This window comes from Ochotona curzoniae, unplaced genomic scaffold, assembly GCF_017591425.1.
Source record: "Ochotona curzoniae isolate NIBS_2020 unplaced genomic scaffold, NIBS_Ocur_1.0 contig_2228, whole genome shotgun sequence".
NCBI classification, from domain to species: domain Eukaryota; kingdom Metazoa; phylum Chordata; class Mammalia; order Lagomorpha; family Ochotonidae; genus Ochotona; species Ochotona curzoniae.
In genome coordinates this window covers 212,385-230,756 of record NW_024465378.1, presented here as the reverse complement: position 1 = coordinate 230,756, position 18,372 = coordinate 212,385, and the positions used below count along the sequence as shown (strand labels likewise).

General features: G+C 39.4%; 1 pseudogene; it reads right to left on the bottom strand.

The window, feature by feature from the left end:
• Nucleotides 1-2,965: 2,965 nt before the first annotated feature.
• Nucleotides 2,966-18,372, bottom strand: part of LOC121151012 — a 132,254-nt pseudogene continuing 116,847 nt past the window's right edge.

Sequence of the window (18,372 nt, the reverse complement as noted above, 5' to 3'; positions counted from 1 at the left end):
CTGTATGTGCTTCTCATTGCTGATTTATAACAGGCTTTTAAGTTCTTTATCCCCTATTTCCCCCGTGTATTCCTCAGTTAATTCTGAGGTTGGCAAAGCCTTTGCTCCCTTGCAGGATGGGGGTTGGGGAGTGGTTGTCAATAATACTCATTGTGCTTCTGTCTCTTCTTTTGCTCTTGCTCATTGCACTTGTGGTTAGCAGATTCTTCTCCTTAGGGCAGGTTTCTAAGCTGTGTCATCCACAAGTTTACAGGTCAATTTTACTGATTGCGCTTGATACCCGGTTCCTTGCTTGCAGTCACTTGTGCCACTCCCTCCAATGAGTTTGAGTCATGCGTTCCGTGTTAGACTTATACCACAGCCTATGAAGCCCAGCTCCTGGCTCAACACTCTCCATCTCCTGTGACTATGTGCTGTGGCTGCATTGCTGTCTACATAACCTTGCTCCCTTTTCCAGTTTGAGCATTTCCCAGGATCAGGGAGACACCAGCTGTCCTAAATAATTAGCTTGTTGGTAGTGCTGATATTGCCGAAATCTTTTGACTGTTAGTTCTGAGGGCCAGTTGGATCTATTTTCAGTAGGACCTGTAGGATGCCATACCGGTACCATTTTCCCTGTGGGATCAGCGCAATGCACTTAGCTGGAAGTAAGTTCGCTCCCCGCTCAGTGCATACACTGCTCACTGACGCCTTCTCCAATCAATTATAATAGATTGTATGCAACCAGAATCCACATCCTTAAAGTTTTCAAACTTGTTGATATTTGCTGTTTTTAATAATTCGTTATGCTTCTTTTTTATTTCTGTTCTTTTTTCATACACTTTTTACCTACAATTTTATTGAACTTGGTCTTCTCCCTTTGTGACTATTTCAGATACTGGTTCTTAAAAAATTTTCTCATTTCAAAATCCAATTTTTAGTTTCACTGACAATTTGTAACTTTTCATTTCAATGTTATTCAGAAATTCAATTATCAAAGTACTGTTGCAATTGGTAAATATGGTGTTATTTTAGAAGCAAGTTACAGTAAAGTTGGCATTCATTATAGATTTAAAAGTATACAAACCTATGGTAAAATATACTCCACTTGATTATTATGGTAATCACCAGTTTTGTCTCCATCATAAAAATTACCATATTTTTTTTAGCATTTTAAGACAGTTGACGTCATTATAATACCAAAACATTATGAGAATTTCAGATGAAGAAATATGTGTGTTAATAGTGTTTATTGATAGAGTAACATCAGCTGGCAAAATGAACCATGATTTGCTCCTAAGACAAATTTTTTAATAAAATGGACAAATTCCAGAACAATAAGTAGGTAAAACATAAAATAGCATTGAATTACTGTAAAGTGCCACTTTGGATATGGAATTTAATGCAGGTACTGCTAAAACAACGAATATCACTCACCAAATATCACTCTCCAATAAGGAGGTGATAGTTCTAGAAGTCCTATCAAATGGTGAAGTCTTTATTGCTAATTTCAAATGTTACAGAACATTAGGCTTTAAAGTCCTAATTTTAATACTTTGCTTTAGTGGCTTAAGGATGGTGAAACTCGGGTACTCTGAATGCAGTGGGTCTTATCAGAGAGCAAGGAGCGGAGGACACATTGTTCACACTTTTCTAAATTCCCATTCGATAGGATTGTCTGCGCTCTCACCTCCTAACCTCGTGTGGTCAAATATGGATCACATCTGTTATTTTGCCCTTTATATTCAACAATATCATGTTTGCTTTTCCCATTTCTTCCATTTGAAACATTCTTCATATTAAATACTATTCTTACACATAAAACATTAAAGGATAAATTTAGCAACTAAATTAAAACTGAGTGGGCATTTATACATAAATCATTGTTTTACACTTCGGAAATGTTTCATTTACAAACCCCTGAAGCAAGCCAAAGTTCATAGTGGCCAGTAATACTTTGTACGCTAAAATGCTGATTAACATTATTTCTACAAAAAGATATTTTAATGTAGTGCCTTCTGAATGTTCTCGAGGGATCAGCATGAAAGCGTTACATTTATGTGGAAATACCAGGTTACAAAAGTAAGGTAACTGTCAAATGTCATATTTCTGGCTTAGCAGAAAACCTAAGAGTTGTGTCAAGCTTCACAACTTGGTTAAGCGAAGCAAGAAAATGAGTAGAGGAGTAGAGAGTTACACAAAGATTTAAGAGTTCAGATAATCCTTAGCCCTTCTGAGAAACTATAATTGGGAGATATTTAGTGAATATTTCTGTAACATGGCAGTGTCAGTCCATTATAGCGATCCTCATTGTTTTGACGCAAACAATTATCACTGCTTTTGCTCACTGGAAAACAGGATTCAGTCACTACTTACTAAACTGTTAAAGACAAATCCCTCACGGTCAACAAGACAGTTTCATTCCAAAAGATTAAAGAAAAGTATACTTGTTACTCATAATTAATTTTAGATGTAACTGAAGCTACACTATGTAATCATGCTATTGTGCATAGTTAATTCCAGTTACCATTTTTTATATCAAACAGTCATCAACTTCACAAACAGTATGCAGCAAAAGAAATATAATGTTCTAGCAAAAGATTACACTTAATTTTCTTTTAAAGGTAGAAGAACTAAGTTTAAGGAAAAACTTGCTTTTCTTGATATTTCATTTCAAAATAACTGATACAATTTCAACAAAGAAATAATTATATATTTTGTCCAACATCAAATAACCTGCAAAAACTCTAAGAAAGATGCATTTCTTGTTCAATTTCCAAAAATAAAGGCTTTCTAATTGAAAGTATTTTTAGTTTCCTCACTCTCTAAACATTAAAAATAAAAACAAAAAGCAGTACAAACAATGCTCTCTCTCCTTTGAATAGCTCACATTTGATTGTCACATATAGTGTGTTTAGCACCAACACTTAATCAAATCCCAAAGATGTTTACTTCCCAAGACCTGACAGTCTTCCATTCAAACTATTTAGTTTGTTTCCACGGCAACACTGTGGGATTCCTTAGCTACCATAAGTAGCATTAGCTGACTGCAGAATTTCTCAACCTCCTTTACATCTTGAGCTTGATCTGTTCTATACACCAAACAAGCTAAATCATCTGTTACTTTAATACACAAACTTCCGCCAGAACGTCTCTATTTGAAAACCGCACGTGCCTTCATGGGGTCAGCGAGGTAGAGCTTCTCGGTGGTGCGGCTGGCCTCTTCCCATGTCTGGTGCTTAGGTATGGTGGCCAACAATGACTCAGGAGGGAATGAGGCAGCCGCAGGGACCACCTATTGCGCCGCCTACCTACCTGATCCCGGGCTGCCTGCCGGTGCACTGTACCTGCTGCCGTAAATCATTCTAAAAGCAAATGTTATTTGAAAGTTGTGAAGGGAATCAGGAATACTAGTGATGGTGATAACTTTTCTATCCTGCATATTATTCCCTTTTGGTATTGCAAAGTATTTCCCTCCTACTTCTGCAAGGATTTCAATATACTTATCAATATTAAAAGTTAATCTTATAAGCCTAAATACTAAAACTAAATCCATTTTAAGAAAGAATTTGGGAGCTGGCTCGATGGTGTAGTGTCTAAACCCTCGCTCTGCAACTGCTGGAATCCCCTATGGTTGCCGGTTGGTGTCCCTGATGCTCTACTTTCCAACCAGCTCCATATTGTGGCCTGAGAAAGAAGTGGAGGCCAGCCCAAAGCCTTGGGACCCTGCACCCATGTGGCAGACCCAAATGAAGCTCCAGGCATGTGGCATCAGATCAGCTGAGTTCAAGCCATTCTGGCCATTTGGGAATGAACCATCAGACAGATGATCTGTTCCTTTGTATCTCCTTCTCTCTGTATATCTGCCTTTCCAATAAAAATTAATAAATCGCTTTAAAAAGTAGTTGAACTTATGTAGCATGCTTTCATGTAATGATCATAGGCTAATAATTTTGAAAATATGCAATATATAATTGCAAACAGTATTTCTGGATACATTTTTGTAGGCAGAAAAACATGGCATCAATCACTATAATAAAAACTTGTTTTCATTGATACCTGTTAAAAACCCACTATTGTTTCCTATTAGAATATTGCCTGTTTTACATTGCCATAAGATAAAATGTTGTGAAATTTTCTAAACTATCTTAAAATATTTCCAAACATTGGAGAACAAAACAAATATTTTGGAAAATATACTGAATTAGCTCAGGTTTGGTAAAAATAATGAAATGACATTTAACTGAAATATATAATCTAAAGTAAATTGTGTATATGTTACAATGAGCAGAAATTTGTGAATTTCTATTGTAAGCATATAGAAAAGATGTATAGTTTTACAAATATGTTCACTTATGCAATTATATAATTCATAAAGTTGATCATTTTTGTCTAGATGGTTTAATGTAGAGGATGGATATCATAAGCAGAGAATTTTACTATTATTTTCCTACTAATAATCTAGCTTTATCTTAGAAACCATCTGTTCTCAGAGAACTTGTTCTAGATACAGAGAAATAAACTCAATACTAAGCCTCTGTTATGAATTCCTAAGATGTGGTTATAGGGAATGGTTGGCACCAGCTCACCTCCTTCCAGGAACAGAAGCATCAGACCTGTCCTTGGCATCCTTAGAGTAACAGTCACCCCAGGGAAAACATGAACTTCCTGGATTTCTGAGAAGCAGCAGAGAGCAGCTGGTTCTGCTCTTCTCCCATTTAGACTCATTCCTCCAAGGCAGGCCTGCCTGGGCAGGTTGTCTGCTCTCAGTCCCTGTTAACAGAGAAAAGTAAAAGCGCAAGTTTGATTTCAGGACAAGTACAAGCCACAGCTGATTTCTCAAATTATCCCCATTGCTCTCGGAGACTCCTGGGAACATTCCCACTGGTTCTCCTGTCGTGTCAACATCTCACTGAAAGGACACAGCACGGGTAAGTCAGGTAACTGTCCCCACCCCCAATCATATTCATGAAAGAGATTTTCTGCAGGAGACATATCCCTGAGCCAAGGACTCTGCACTGGGAGCAGAATGCAGGCTGCATTTCCTCCACTTTCCTCTACTGCAGTTTAAGTACATTTCTGAGGGCAGGAAGATGAACTTTACAGCACAGGGACCCAACGTCAAGATACCTTATTCCGAAGACATCGTACTCAGTCTCCAGTATTGGGCCACATCCTCCTGAGTCTCCACTGCCAGCTTCACTCATTCAGTCATTCTTACTCCACACTGCTTTTGATTTTTACAATTAAATACTTTCAATTTATTTAATAACCACCAAATTAAGCCTGCACTAAAAACTCAGTAATTCATAAAGGCTGTCTCCAGACATTTATAGCACCATGTGTTCATTCACAAGTGAACTACAGTCTAATAAAAATAACTAAACAAAACCTAAGATTATTCTTCACCATCTGAATATGTGCTTTTTACTGGAAGACACCCACAGAACCCTAACCATACAAAAAAAAAAAAAATCTGACTTCATTTTGCCTTTATATTCAACCTGGTGATTGAAATTCTCTGAATGTTGCCTCATTTTCAGTTCTGGCTGATTCACAAATCCCTTAATGATTAAATAAATAGACTCTGCTAAACAGATTTTCTTTAATATATGTTAACAGAGTCTGAGCAATTCTACTCTATCGCTATTCAGTACAAAAGAGCCTTCGGGTCCTCCCTCACTCAGAAGAGGAGATTAAAACACCATGTGACAATCAGGAAACATGGTGCTTTGGAAACCTGAGGGAACTTCTTACCTAGGTGCCGTAGGACACATTTCACAGGGTGCTGTTCATGCTGGCATTTCACCTTCCCAGCTCATAGTAACCAGATACAGCAGGACGCAGGAGCATCCTCCAACACATGGCAACACCACCCTGAAGCATAATTGTGCCTTACTCACCAAGTGGCTATAGACCACCTAAAGACATCATGCTAAACTCAAGGAAGATAGGTCTTACATCTTTTCCCCTTTGTCTGGACTGCAAAAGAATCTCAGATGCCAACATCGCCTGTAACAAGACCTGTTAACTGAATGTTCTTGATCATACCAGAAAAGCACGACTACATGGGTATATCAAAACAAGTCAAGCAGCTATTTTACTTCAGCAGATTTTCTGTAATCTACGCATGAGGAAAAGTCATTATCACCAACCAAGAGAGTAAAAATGCCATAAATGGGGTGGAATTTAGAAATAGTACTGGAAATGAGTTTCTCCTGCATCTACAGCCCATGAAAAATCACTGTGATTTAAGTTCATCATACAATCCTTTACCTCTCTCTCTTTTTGTAAGGTACTGGTATAATTCTATTCAATAGATATAAGATAGATATTTACTTGTTAGTCTGGCCCAATTCCTGAAAACTCATGTGAGGATTTATCTGTTATGCTAAAATGTATTATTTACCAAATGGAATCTGTAGTCACAACAAATGTAGATAACGCACATAAGCAGGATCTATTGAAATAAGAAAGCTTATAGAAAAATCATTTGTGTTATTAGATAAGTAAACATGTGTTCCCATTGGAAATATTAAAGTACAAACCCCAAAAAATGTTGACTATATATGACTTTATTTCACAGATCTTTGTAAAATGTAAAGTACATTGACATGCCTGTATATTTAGATCCTATTTATTATTATTCATGCTTTTCAAATTCCATTTCATTGATTTCTTATCTATTCTTTTTCCCAGTACCAGTTTTGTTTATAATTACCCAGTAGTACGTCTTGAAGTCTGGCATTAAGGTGCTTCAAATTTTGTTTTTTTATTATTTAAGATCGCATTAGCTACTTGGAATTTCTTGTATTTCCATATGAATTTAAGCATACTTTTATCTAAATCTGAGAAGCATGTCCTAGGTACTTGGAATAGGACTGCACAGCATCAGTAGACTATTTTCTGTAACATAGACATTTTTGATATTAAGTCAACCAGCACATGAGTATAAATGATTTTACTTTTTTGGTGTCTTCTATTTATCTTTTCAATATTTTCTAACAATCCTAATAGTGACCCCTTAAATCCTTGGATAAATTTATTTACTGTGTTTAATTTTTTAACTATTGTAAATGGAACTGATCTTACAAGTTCTTTCTCAGCCATAGAATTGTTTGTGAATGTAATGAATACCCATTTTGTGTGTTCATCCTGAAACTTATCAAACTCAATTATGGGTTCCAACAATCTCCTAGAGTTTACACACAGAAACAGAGAATGATTTCACAATAATAAAAGAATATGACAAAAATTTTCCTTGTAGAGGAGCAAAGGAAATGCAAACAAGCATATTTATGCAAAAAGGTGGGACCAAGTAATTTCAAACCAATAATATCCTTGAATGTAAATAGCTTAAATTATCCAATTAAGAGATACAGGGTATATGCAAGAACTGAAAGAAAAAAAACTTATGTATTTTCTCCCAAATGGAAACACCTCAACACGAAGTAAGACACATACTGGAAGTTGAAGGATACAAAAAGATATTCAATGTTAATAGAAAGTAAAAAAAGACCATAATTGCCCATTCTAATATCAGACAAAATAGACTTCTAACACAAAAACTGCTAAGAGACAGAGAAGGCATTACATAAGGATTAACAGAGGAATATGTGATTATATACCAAAGCCAGGTTCCTGGTTCATTAAAAAATATGTATGTTAGTGGATCTAAAGGAAGACATGAAATTTCAATGCAGTGAAACTGGGGGACGTCAACACCCTAGTTTTGTAAATGGAAAGTTCAAGTAGACATAAAATCAAGAAAGAAAAGAGTTCATCGATACTAAAGACCAAATAGAGCTGATATCTGCAAAGCATTTCGTGCCACAGTTGCAGACATACATTCCTTTCTTCAGTACATGAAATTTTCATTAGGATAGACCATATGAGAGATCATAAAGCAAAACTCAGCAAATTAAAAACCAACAATGAAGTCACTATGAGTTATCTTTCCTGATACAACATAAGCAACTCTGGACAACATACAATCACATGAAGAATGAATACATGGTGCTGAATAATGTGTCACAGAAAAAATGAAAATGAATAATCAATATGCCGAAGGGAAAATGCAGTGGGCAGCTTCAGCAGGCTTGTGAGACATAAGAATAAATATTAGAGGTAAAAGACAAATGCTTGGAAGTACAAGCTGATGCCTGAAAGAAAAATGAAAAAAAAGGGAAAACTCTAATGCTCCAGATTTGTGAGACATGATCAAGTGACCAGACATACATATCTTAGGATTCCTGCAGGTATGGAAAAGTAAAACGGATTAGGAGGCCCCAAATAACAGAAAACTTCCTGATGTGGATAAATGGGACACGAAAGTACCATGAAGCACATAGAACCAGTAAGCATGGTCAGAAACAAACTTCACTTTGAAATATCACAAACTTTGGACTGTAAAACATACTGAAAAGCTTCGAAATATCCATGAAAGAATACACCAGATTTTCTTCAGGGTATCCCAAATTAGGTTACTACTGTTACCTTATAGAACCTTATGGGCAAGGAGAGAACGAAGACAAATAGTGCAGGTCCTTAAAAAAAAAAAAATCTGTCAACCAGAATAGTGTACGCAGCAAAACAAAAACAAAAAAAAAAAAAAAGAAAGAAAGAAAGAAAAGCAGTCTTATTCGAAATCCAAAGCATTGCATGTGTTAGATGAAGAACATCACGAAGAACATTAATATTCAGAGGATGAAATTCTACATGAATTCCTAAAAAAAAAAATTATGATTGAATTTCAGTACATTCTGATTTACTTCAACAAAGATTTGAAAATCCAACTTTGGGGCCCGGCGCAATAGCGTAGCCTTTAAGTTTCTCGCCTTGAACGCGTGGACGCCAGGTCTAATCCCGGCAGCTCCGCTTCCCATCCAGCTCCCTGCTTGTGGCCTGGGAAAGCAGTCAAGGACGGCCCAAACCCTTGGGACCCTGCACCGTGTGGGAGACCAGGAGGAAGTTCCTGGCTCCTAGCTTGGGATCGGCTAAGCACCGGCTGTTGCGGTCACTTTAGGAGTAAGTCATCGGATGGAAGAGGTTCCTCTCTGTCTCTCCTCTTCTCTGTATATCTGACTTTGCAATACAAATATGTAAATCTTTAAAAAAAAATCCAAGTTTGAAATTCATCTAATGTGTTACATAAATCAAACCAACAAATTATAAAAACTTAGTATCAAACTGTAATGAAATAAATGGAAGGTAGGTCTTAAGAGATTCAATATCACCATGGTGACAACCGTCCCAAATGCATCTAACTTTTAACTAAATCTACTAAATTTACACTAAGTTTGTTTTTGCTTTTGTTCCTTATCTTAAGGTTAAGAAAAGCTAATAACAACCGAATGGTGTTAGTACCTACAAAGAAACAGCAAGAGTAACAACAAGGGAATTCTCTGCCTTTAAAATAGGTACAGTTCCTTCTTTACCATTGGGAACTGAATAGGTAAAAATTACTAAAGGCATGTTAAAATATGAGCTACGGGACTCAAAAATATTACATCCTAAAATCTGCCCTCGCTGAAAAGACTTGAGACTTCACCATCTTCAACTAATGTTTAGAATAAAGATCCATAAAAGCGTCCTTTTCAGTCCGGTTCAAACTAAGAGATCACCCACAGGAGAACATAAACAGTCTACATGGGAACTATCGATGGAATTTGGAAAATATCCACACTGTCCGGAAGAATGAAGGGTTCTTGTACATTACCTTCCTCCTCCTGATTTCCAAATAAAAATGTTCCTTGGGAATCATTATTCTCCTCACTAGGCATGTATGATTTTTAACCCTCGTGGCTGGTTTTCTACATCAGTTTCAGATGAACAGGAATACTTCGATTGCTCTGGTTATTGCAATTGAGAATGACACAATACTTCCTGCAAATCCAGCCTCCCCCCGCCCCCCCCCAGAAGCAGCAGCAGCAGCAGCAATCATGTACAAACCCCATCACAGCGCAACATTCCCTGCCGTGTCAGAGACTGGACTGTGCTCATGTCTGCTCCTTGTGGTACAAGGCTGTCCTCCCTCTCCTGAACACAGATCCTACCTGCAGGGAAGGGCCTTGCAGAGTCCTCTGGTCTACTGTGAACCCGGAGCCCCTGTTTCGGAGTCAGGGGTCACCATATCCTCCTCTGTGGTACCACTGGCCACCACATCTGCCGTGGTCTCCCTCAGTACCCTGCAGACCCTGTCAGGTGGTTGTGGGCCTTCCTCCTGCCCTCTCCAACTCCTGAGATCACCTCCATTATAAAGTAACCGGGCCTGGAGAGCTTGCTTGGGTAAACAGTCTACTACCCACAGACGCTCAGCATGCAGTGCCCAGCACAACAAGGATCAAAGACAAAGCAGGGGCTCCCGGAAGTCCCCAGGGCACAAGGGCTGCAGACAGGGCATGCTGAGTATTGGTTACCAGAATCCCCGCATCCGGGGGCAATGCTTTGGAACTGAGTTTCCCAAAGATAAACAGGCGGAGTCACCCTGAAGGCTTAAGCCAGCTGCACTGAGAGCGAGTCTGTGAAGTCTGGCTTGAGGAGGAAGTCTGGACGTCACAATGCCTGAGACCTGTTTGTACAGAGCGGTCTCCAAGGTGACTGTGGGACCGGCCTTTCTGGACATCTTTATGACGTCGCAAAGTGTTGTGTGACTCTGTCGTGGGTGCCTGGATACCGGCTGTGCCACAGGCTGGCCTCTGGGAACATTTTTTTCTGCTCAATTATCAGGCTGACCTCACCTCCAAACACAAAATTAACCCAAAGTTACTGGCTCCTCAATCTGACTGCTGCTGCTCTGCCCATTACTATTCATTTCACTTTGTTTCTCCTGCTATCCTAAGCTAAGGGTGCTGGAGCACATGGGCCTGTCCTTAATTATATACAGGGTCTTCGAAAATGTCAGTCGAGTGGCATATTGGGAAAGCCAAATCAAGCAGCTTGAAATCAAATTCAAAATCAGAACTCAAACCAGGAATTCCGCCATGGCCTGTGAGTATCCAAGTAGCATTTAACCACTTGTAGCTCTTGGGCTTCACAAACCCAAAACGCCAGACAGGACAAGCAAGGCACACGACGGGACTTTATTCCCACGAAAAGGACTTCTGCTGGGTGGAGGGACAGCTGGAGGGCAGGGAACAGCTGGAGCGGAGACAGAAAGAACAAAGGAAGCAGGGAACTTTAAAGTTTAAAGGTGGGTACAAGGAGTGCGAGGTTAGGGAAGGAGAGGGGCAGCTGTAAGTGGACAACAGTGACACCTATCTCAGGGCATTGATGAGGTCTTATCAAAACTAGATCACCTATACTGATGTTTTGAAATGTGTCCCGTGTGTGTGTGTGTGTGTGTGTGTGTGTGTGTGTGTGTAGTAGACTCAGTTTCAGATTTTCCGTTTGGCATTCCCAGCAAAACTTTATGGAAGATATTTCTTTCCCCTTCTGCGAATATTTGCTGAAAACAAGTTTGCTACAAATGTATTGGTTCAATTGTGTGGTTTCTGTCCTATTCAGCACCACTAGTGCATGAGCATGGTTTTGTGCTATTTTTATTAAAATACCTTTGCAGCATGTCTTGAAATCAGGTAGCTTGATGCTTTTAGCTTCGTTATTTTTCTTCAAATTTGCTTTATTTCTGGGAAATTTTTGTCCTTCTGTCCTAAGTTTGATTTTTTGTTGTTACTTTGTTTTGTTTTTAGTTCAGCAAAGTGCATCATTGGTATTTTTGTGGGGACTAGTGAACCTGTACTTTTGGCAGTGCAAATATTTTAGTAATATTAATTCTTCCAAAACCCATGAACATGGGGCGCCTTTCCACTGGATGTATGTGAATATGTTTAATTTCGTCATTAATGCGTTATAATTCTCATGTTCATATCTCCCATTCTTTGTTACATTCATTATTTTTTATAGTTTTTATAGCTATGGAGAATGCAACTGAATCGAAATTTCTTTCTCAGTGAGTTCATTTTAGACATTTGATGCTTAAAAATACTACTGATTTTTACTTGTGATCTTGTGATATAATCCATGAATCAACCATCCATAAGAAACTGACTGTTTATAAATTGCCTGGGTTGGTTAATGTCCCTTTTATCACTGTTATCGATATTGCCCATAAATAACAAAGATCTAGTCCTCATTGTGCCTTCGTTAGAGTCCTGGGATACTATAATGAACTTACAACGAATTGAGTAACAATCTCTTACATGGTTGAAAAACACTCTAGCAGTAGGATGATGGAATAGGGAAAATGCATCAAAGGCACCCATTGTGAGACTGGAAGGAGAACAGAGCAGATAGGAGGGAACTCGGGGGACGGGAAAGGGAGACCCCAGCACCAACTGAACTGCATTAAAAAGCAATTAATGATTAAAAATAAATAAACAATTCTGATTTTTGCACTGATTTTGTAATTGAACACTTTGAATGAATTCATGTATCCAGTCTTAACACTTTTGGCAGAGTTCTTAGGTTTTTATGAACATTGTCATGTCATTGTCAAACAGAAAAAAAAATCGGCTTCTTCTTTCTAATTATTTGCCTTTTATATTTTTCTCTTGCATAACTCCATTTCATTCTACTTACTCAGCAGCACAAAAACTAGACTCTATCAACTATACCCTCTAGCCATGTTGGACACATCCAGCCAGCCAGTTGGGATAACAGAGGCCTGTGGGAGCCTGTTGACAAGAGGTTCCAGGAAGAGGAGACAAAGGGAGAGCCCCTGGCCCGGAATCAGCACTGCCCTCAGTGACTCCTTTGAGGAACATCTGTGTTCTAGTTACACAATCACCCAAGAACAAAGCAGTACTCCTTATCAGTACATCAAATGTGCTCTGATCAAGGTACCTTTTCAGCTTCGAGCTCTCTGCTTACATGAGACATGAGCTATTAATTAAGCTTGGTAATTTTGACCTAAGTTTGACCTGTTGGAAAAAAATCAGACAGCTTGGTCATCAGGATTAAAGGTTTGGGCTACTTTTGATATGCTTACAAGTGAAGGAAAATGGGAAAGCACTGAACACCAGACTGCGCAATTCAACATATCCAAAAAATAATTTTTAAAACTTGGGACAAGATTCATGCAGGATCTGACTAGCTTAGCAGTTACACAAAAATTTTGCAAGGACCTGTGGACCCTTATTCAGATTTCATGGAATGGCTTTAAAAACTGTTTACTTTGACAATTGCTCTATGATAATGCAAATTTAGATAGCCAAAGTATTATAAAGCCTCAAAAGGAGGAGGGAAATTTACTGGAGTGTATGAATTATTTTAAAACGTTGGTACTATTCAGCATAAGGTCAAAATTACTGCCCCTCTAAGTTTGATATGGAAGGGAATTTCCCGGCAACTTCTTTTTTGGCTTGTAGGAGCCAGATATCCCTCCACAGTAATGTGTTTGTTTGTTGTTTGCTTGTGTGTTTGTTTGTTTGTTCATTTGTTTTTGCCAGCAGGAAAATCCTGGGCAAACCCTGGTTCCTGAAAAAATTAAGAAACAAAAATATGGAATTGTCTGGAGCCATCATGGGTATCTCTGCCACTGACCTGCTTGCTCTGTATGATTTAACTATACATCCTTTTCAATGCCCATATAAAATCCCCTTGAGATACTGGGGACCAATCCCTTCTGGAACTGTGGGCCTGACTTTGAGCAGAAGCATCCTGTCCCTAAAAGGTATCACTGTACATACAGCAGTAATTGATGAGGATTCCACTGGTGAAATTACTGTTATGATGACTAGACCTTTGGAATGGACTTTTTAAAAGGGAGATAAAATTGCATAGCTTCTGTTATTACTCTATGACTCCCCAAAAAGAAAAAGATTGTATCAGCATCAGGGAGCATCTAGCAGTGCAGATGCTGTGATTGCCTTCAGCACAATGCTTCATGAGTCTGAAAAGCCACTACTGGATTTAGGGATGTAAGAAAAGACTTTTACTGGGTTCTTGATACTGAAGCCAAGTGTTCATGATAATGGAGAGTGAATGGTCTGAGAAGTGACCCCTGCAAGAGGCAGGGCAGAGTTAATGTGACTGGGAGAGAAAAGCAGTTCTCAGGGTGGCTCAGTAGTCAAAAACTTCAGCCTTTAGTTACTGAAATCCCATCAATTTATGAGGATGAGACTTTCTAAAACAGACAAATGTACAACTTTATTCACCCCCTTTTCTAACAAATTCCTGGATGGCAAGGCATACCATGACTAAATCGGGATAGGAAAGGAGGAAAGGTTTAGGTAAATATCAGCCAGGAATGACAGAGCCACGTAGTCCATGTGCTAACCCACATCGGCAGGGCTTGGGTTTTCCACGGATTTCACAGGGGATGTTGAAGCAATCAAGCCAAGCCTGTTAAAATGTAATGGAAGTTCAAAACACTGGTATGAACTTCTCAATGGCCTCTAAATCAAGAGAAATTACAGACTTTTCAAGGATTAGCACAAGAACAATTAGAAAAGGGACACACAAAAACTTCTTTCTCTTCAAGGAATCTTTCCATGCTTCTCATTAAAAAGAAGTCAGGGAAGTAGGAATTGTTCATTGATTTACAAAATGCAAATGCCACTGTTGTTGCTCTGGCTCCTTTGCCACCTGGACTGCCATCTCTGACACAGTTCCTAAAGATTGGAAACTTAATGTGTTACACTATTTCTATAATATTTTTGTCCATGAAACTGAGCGTGCCAAATTTTCTTTTTCTGTTCTGGCTTATAATAACAAGGAACAACGTCAATGCTACCAACGGAGATCTCCCTGAGAGGATGACTAATTTGCCTACTATGAATCAATACCTTGTTGTGAGGGCAATAGATCCTTTTCACAAGGCTTCTCCATGTGTTGATCTTGTTTACTAGATGGATGATATTTTGCTTCCTGCTGCCTCTGCTGGTGTGCTGCAACAGGCTTATGCTCTGCTCCAAGGGAATCTGCAGCAGCCTGTGCTTGTTATTGCTCCTGGAAAAGTGCAAAAAAAGAGATATGATGGATTATTTAGGACATGTGGTAGAAAGACAAACCATTAGACTCCCTAAAGTCTCAGAAAGTCTGCATTGAAAACATTAAATGATTATGAAAAGTTATTAGGAAATATTAATTGGCTACATCCTACATTAGGAATTCCTAACGATCAACTGCAGAACCTGTCCGCTACATTAGAGGGTGACCAGCACTGTACCGTGAGTACACTTTATGCCCCCTGGCGCCCCCCCCAAAAAAATCACACATTTTTGAACAACGATTAAGGGAAGCATTGGCCCACAGGCTAATAGATAGATCTATTAATAGATCTTAGGCTCCCACTCCCTTTTTTGGTTCTTTCTACTAAATTAGTTCCTACAGGGCTGACCCAGAACAATCTGCCATTAGAATGGCTATATTTACATCATACAGGGTCTAGCATGTTAATGCTTTCATTATCTTGCTTAACTTCTCAGTCAAAGCCACCTCATGCTTAATATCTATCTGTATGGTTTTTATCCTCATCTAATCATTCTGTGCTTTGGGGCCAAATAACTTGGGCAAGTATTAATATTAAACAAAAAATCCAAATAGCTTTTTCTGATTATTATGGGTATATTAGAAATCAGTTATCATGCTGGAAAATTATGGGACTTATAAAAAAAGATTTATTTTATTATTGGAAAGTCAGATATACAGAGAGGAGGAGAGACAAAGATCTTCTGTTCATTGATTCACTGTCCAAGTGGCAGGCGCAGCCGGAGCTGCACCAATCTGAAGCCAGGAGCCAGGAGACTCTTCTGGGACTCCCAAGCAGGTGAAGGTTTCCAATGCCTCAGGCCATCCTCCACTGCCCTCCCAAGCCACAAGCAGGAAAATGCATGAAAAGCAGGGCTACCAGGATTAGGACCAGCACCCATATGGGATCACAGTACATGCAAGGTGAGGACTTTAGCTACTAGGCTATGGCACTGGGTCCAATTAATGGAACTTTTTACAGAAAAGTGAATTCATTGTTAATTCAACCCACTCCTATTCCCTATGCTCCTGTTTATTTTGTAGACAGATCTAGCATGGGAAAAGGCAGGATTTCTGGCTCTGATATGCATCTCAGTCACCCTCCCATATTCATTTGCCTCGAAGGCCAAGCTGTATATGTTCATAGCTTTACTAAAAAAATTCTTCTTAGCCCCAAGGGCTCAGGGACAGGCAGAAAGCCAATAAGTGGCACCAAAATTTTCCACTGAGAATAGCCATCCTGGACTCATTTAAATGAAAATGACCAATCAGAAGACAACACATAGCTTTACCTTGAGCTTCATCATTACCACTATGTAAGCTAGGCATGCCTCAGTCCTTCCTGACTTCAGCAGCCTGCTGCCTTGCAGACTGGTGAACCTCGCCCAGGTGCAGATCTCAATAAACTCTTGCTTTCCCATCATTCTGGTCTTGGCAGTTCTGCTGTTTTATCTAACAAGTCTCAACAGCCTTTAATGTTCTATCTGATGTTCCATATGCAGTCAGCTGTTCCCTGATACCGTCACTACAACAATCAAGACTAAAGACACCGATCTCGTAACAGTGTCTACCTTTCTGCAACAACTGCTTCAACAGCATGCCTTGCCCTTGTACGCTGCACAAATTCATTCTCATTCAAATCTTCCAAGACCTTAAATAGCAGAAAACCCTCAAGCACATCTCTTCACCTGCCCTACTTTTTACTCAGCAAGGGTGAGATTTCTGGCCTACATTCCAATGCTCACTACAGGATACTCGCTCACTGGCCCCGTATTATTCAACTCCGCCCTGTTTGCCAACCTCTGCGCTGTACTGATCACCTTGCAGGCTGCAATCCAAAGGACTGCAAACTAATCAGTTATGGCAATGTGACTTTACCCATGTCCCTTTCCCCAGACGCCTTTGGCTTGAGTGGCTATTGACACTTATTCCTGGTTCATTTGGGCCACCTTACATAAATCTGAATCTACTCAAGCTCTTATTTCTGCTTTACTGCAAACTTTTGCAGTTTTGGGTGTTCCACAGAACTAAAAACTGATAATTGCCCTGCTTTTACAAACCACAAATGTTGGCAATCTTGCATTGAATGGCAGATTGAACATATTACAGAAATACATGATGATCTGTAAAGACAAGGCATAATTGAGACAACTCATCACACACTCAAACTCCAGCTATTAAAAAATAAAAAGGTGAGAGCTGTTCTCATTGCAAAATACATATTCTCTATTGCCCTATTTACACTGATTAAAAAATGTATCAAAAAGTACCTGTATCTAGGGCATCCCAACTCTCATCAACACTAGAGTACCAAAGATGGCAGAGAATCTTCTGCTGGTCATGACAGCGGTGCTTACTTGTGCTACTCTGGTATATGGGGAACACGTTTCATTGGTCCTACATTCCCAAACCATCTCTGAGTTGGTGGTGTAAACTAAGGATAGTGTATATATGCCCAGCCCCTGGCATTCTCCTGGGCATGGCTTCCCTGCAGAAGACAAAATTATTCTTAGCATTTGAGATCTTGCCACTAGGTATTGGACACCATAAACAATCCCAGAGGCCCAGTCTCAGTCACATGGATATAACATCCATGAAAGACTACATCTGTGTTTTATTGGGGCTCTTTCATTGGTGTTTCAGAAAGTCTGAAAGATAAGCACCGCGTAGGTAATCACACGAACAACACTGGCCGGCCTAATGAGCCGGTGTGTGAAACAGTCACATGGAAATGCTGTAGTATTTCAACTATACATTGCTCTACTTGCGGGGGATGAATGTGGAGTTTCCACTCTTACAAGATATCAATTTGTTGATTGGGGCCTCAGGGATTCTTTGTTACAAACTGTTCTGATTATTTGTAGGAGGACATTGTGTCCCTGGAAGGTCAGCAGCACAGGATTGCAGTTCATTGGGCAGTATTTGCATAAGAAACAACCAAATAGCTATCTCTTGCATACCACGGGTTGAGTAAACAACATGTAAATGAGAACACCTGGCAAAATGTAAAGACTAAAGGAATTCCAATCTAGAGTGCGATAACAGTTGATGGTTTTGTTTGTGAGCTCGATACTTCCTCCCCTACCCCATACAGACTTTCAGAGTATAAAGTCTGATGCCCCTAATAAACTTCGGCTTTTGACCATCAGTCAGGGTCCACGCGTGTTATTATCGGCTCCGTGCACCAAGTCCGTCGCTGCGGGACAGCGACAAGTGGCGCCCGAACAGGGACTTGAAAGAAGAAGAGAAAGTGCAGCGGAGACCCCCACAGAAAGTGGTGAGTGGGACAATGGGCCAGAAGCAGTGTAGAGCACAGTCATTTATCTCTCTTATGCAGAATTTTTTAGTGAAAAGTGGAGCAAAGGTAACTAGGCAGCAATTGCGTTCTTATTTAGAGCTTATTGGTGAATATAATCGTTGGTC